This window comes from Lygodium microphyllum, chromosome 29 (genome assembly GCF_053477565.2).
Source record: "Lygodium microphyllum isolate KBCC chromosome 29, Lygodium_microphyllum_v1.1.10, whole genome shotgun sequence".
Taxonomy (NCBI): Eukaryota; Viridiplantae; Streptophyta; class Polypodiopsida; order Schizaeales; family Lygodiaceae; genus Lygodium; species Lygodium microphyllum.
In genome coordinates this window covers 113,540,062-113,544,041 of record NC_141163.1, presented here as the reverse complement: position 1 = coordinate 113,544,041, position 3,980 = coordinate 113,540,062, and positions in this window count along the sequence as shown.

The window sequence follows — 3,980 nt, the reverse complement described above, 5'->3', positions numbered from 1 at the left end:
AAGATCTTTGACGAAGCAATTAGGGTGGATGACCAGCTAAGAGAGAGGAGCTCTTGAAGCTCGAACCGTGATAACCACGATAACTCTAGTCAGAGGACCTTGGAGAGGACCACAACCTCTGGCGATACATCAACCCCTAGAACGTAGGACAAGGGAAAGAGTATAGATCAAGGCCAGGAGCTAGCTGAGGTGAAAATGGAGCTAGCACAATTGCAGGAATTGGTGAGGAAACCAGTGTGACCACACATCCAATGTGTGCATTGTGGCGGCAACCACCTTTCGGTCGAGTGCCAGGATCCTAGATCTAGGCCTTGAGCAAATCGTGGTAGGTTTGGCCATGATGCCATGCATTGTAGGTTGCCTAGGAGATTCCCCTATGTCCAGCAGTACAATCTGCCATACCTAGGGAACAAGCCACCAAATTTCTTTGGAAGAGGAGCCTAGCTGGCACTCCCAACACCAAACGATGCAAAATAGTCATTCCTAGGATGGATATCAACCTGACATGCATACCTAGGCCACCAGGACCCTACATAACCCATCCACCGGAGTGATACTCCAGTCCACTATGTGGAGGAGCCTAACGAAGATGAAGCCTATGTGAATCCTTACATCTTGTATGACAAAGAGTGAAATCTAGTCCTGATGGACTATCAACCACTATTGGTGATGGCGTTAGGTAGAGGTATGGGTAGAGGATTTGCGTGGCCAACCCAAGATCCAATCTCTTGTTGGACTTGCAATCACCTAGGCCATATCTCATCACATTGTCTAGAGAAAGAACAAGTGAATAGGGAAAAATTCTACCTCAGATGTGTTGAGTGCAGCATCACTCATCTCTTTGCCGGTTTCCATAGAAGGAAGCCATCCTCTAACTTGACAATCGTGCCATCAGTACCTTTGGGAATGTTCAGAGTCAAGACATTCAATAGTGAGGACACACCCATCCCAGTACATGTCATGACCAGAGCATAGATGAAGCAAGTAGGCATATCATTGCATGGGCCTAGCAACTTAGATGTAGCCTCAATAGGAAAGAAGAGCCGAAGGAGAAGGAAGAAAAAGACTAACGCAAATGTCACGCTTAAGAACTGAGGATGCGATAATGCTAGTGACTAGCAAGAAGGTCATAGATGCAAAGGCAAAGACCACCCCTCCAAAGACGGCAGAGAAAGGGAGTGCCAAGGTAGGGGAGTATCCTCACCCTAGGTGCCAACTCAAGGCAATAGACAAAGTCAAGGAGTGGGTAAAGGAAACCTAGGAGCACCTCAAGGACATTGAGCTTATCTTAGAGGACGAGATCGAGGATCTCTCTCGCTTGAGCACACCAATCTCACTTGCACGACCAAGGTCAAGAGACGACCCATGCCACGGGCAGTGCCACCTAGGCCAAGTTTAGATGCTACGAGCCAGCCCTCAGTCAAGACCAATGGCCAAGAAGCACAAACCTAGGGTAGAGGCAAGCAACCGGCAACCTCCTTGCGATGTTAGTGACCACCCCACTAACTCTAAGTTTAGGAGACTTGCTCAGGCAGCACCCCACGCTATGGCAAGAGTTGAAACATTGGGTGGAAGACTGATGGAGCATGCTTCTGCCAACTTGCAGGATCATGATGTAATCACGCAAATACCCAGCTTGACGCTGCACTCAATGCCAAGGTAATTACATGTTAATGCCTTTTGGAAAGGTACAAAGATGCACACAATCTTGCCTATCCTAGCCCTAAGAGACATAACACAGAAGGGAATCGTAGATACTGGGGCAGGAGTGAGTATGTTGAGCCATAATGTGCTCCAAGATTGGGAAAACCCACCTATCAAAACCGTTAGGTTCAACGTCACTCTAGCTAATGGAATGAAAGTTAGGCCATTTGGAGTCTTGACTAGTGAAAATTGTGGTGTCCAATTCTCTATGAACTTTATTGTCATGAAGGGAGTGGACTATGACATTCTGTTAGGCCGCCAACCCTAGATGAGGAACATTTGAGTTGTTGAAGACTAGGGCAACGGTTTGATCTTCTTACAAAATAGAACGAAAGTAGTGAGGGTCGAGATGGACACTTGGAAGATGACCTCTGTCAACCTAGATGCCATCTTTGCCACGCTTAGGGGTGATGCACTAGTAAGAAGACCTTACAAACCTTTGACGAAATACATCCCTTGTCCTAAGGATGAGTAGGATTGGATGCACATCCTAGCGACCATCGATCTCCCATTCTCAGACGAAGAGGAGACATACAAACAGGCTGCAAAAACTGCAAGTGTGCCAAAGAAGGAGCCCACTGTGCCACTCTACATGATGGCAAGGAGCTCAAGCAACCGACCTAGACCTATCTCTCTCCATGTTCCTAGCAACAACCTAGAACTTCACAAGATCCTTGAATACCTAATAGGCAGATTGGTTGGCAAACCCATTGCTAATCTCAAGCCCCTCAGAGATGTGTTTTATGAGCCTAAGTGGAAATGGACTAAGGTGCACGATCTGAACTTATTGTACAATTGGGTCTTAGTCATCCACGAATGACAGGCTAGAGACGAGAGTCTAGGGGATGAGGAGCAGTCAGGAGGAGCTGATTTCGATGATGAGTACAAGGACTGCCACTCCATTAGTGAGAAAAGCGAGAAAGAAGTAGACATTGTAGAGTACGACACTGAAGGAAGGGTGATAGAGTAGATAAGAGCAGACTCCAAGACTTAGAAAGGGAGTGCTTACAAGATCAAGAGAGGAGACATGCGGATGGAGTGTGATCTCTCTTGGTTGGAGCACCTGGGAGCAATAGATTACAAACACACAGGGATAGCCCAACCACCGGCAATGCCCTTGCTTAGGACAAATGGTCCCACCCATGCATGAGCCACTAGGAAGAATGACACTAGGACCATATTCAAGTTCTTGTGGGAGTAGGTTATCTCACGATTTGGTTGCCCTATTGAATTAGTAAGTGACCAAGGCACTCACTTCATCAATGAGGTGATTGCCCACTTGCACTCAACCTTCTTAATCATTCACAAGAAATCCTCACTCTACTATCCTCAAGCTAATGGCCAAGAATAATCCACGAACAAGATCTTAGTCAATGTCCTTACGAAGGTAGTTTCTACCTCACGAAGTGACTGGGACAACAAACTTATGGCAGCATTATGGGCCTATCAGACAGCCTATAAAACGATTGTGGGACAAACACCCCTTTAGGTTGACCTATGGGACTGAGGCCATCTTGCCATTAGAATTCTTTGTCCCTAGCTTATGGATAGCAGTAAAGGAGAGATGGGAAGGGAAGGAAGCTTGGACCGACCGTCTCATGGAATTGGAATGACTCTCTGAGACTTAGCTCATAGCCACCCATGCCCTGATTTGTGAGAAAGCACAACGGAAGATGTTGTTTGATAAGCACGTCAAACAACATGACTTTGAGCAAGGAGACATTTTTTTGTTCTACTTGGTAAAGAATCACAAGCAGAAAATGAAATTCCGAGGATTAGGACCATTCTAAGTGTGCACCATTAGTAGAACAAGCAACATAGAACTTGAAACCCTTGAAGGTGAGGGCATAGACTTCTTTAATGGCAGTTGCATTAAGAAGTACTACCCTCCCACACATCCACTGCATGAACCTCCTATGCTAAAAGCCCCCCTGTCAATATCTGCATAGCCACCATCACTGAATTGGAGGACGAGGATGAGAAGGTAGTAGCACTAGCATACCTGCGCATCACAGCCACTGCCCATGCACACACACATTTGATGCCTTGATTTACGAGGGAGCTGACTTCAATATCTTGAATCACGCTCATTGGACCCTCATTGGTCAACCACAGCTGCAACCCACTAATGTTGAACTCAGCCCATTCAGGGGACAAGTCATATGCACTCCTAGGGAGGTGCAAGATCACAGTCTCTATTGAGTCTGAGAGCCTACCAGTCATCTTCTGTGTATTCCCAAATACGAATGATACAGGTCAAGAATCACTATTAGGAC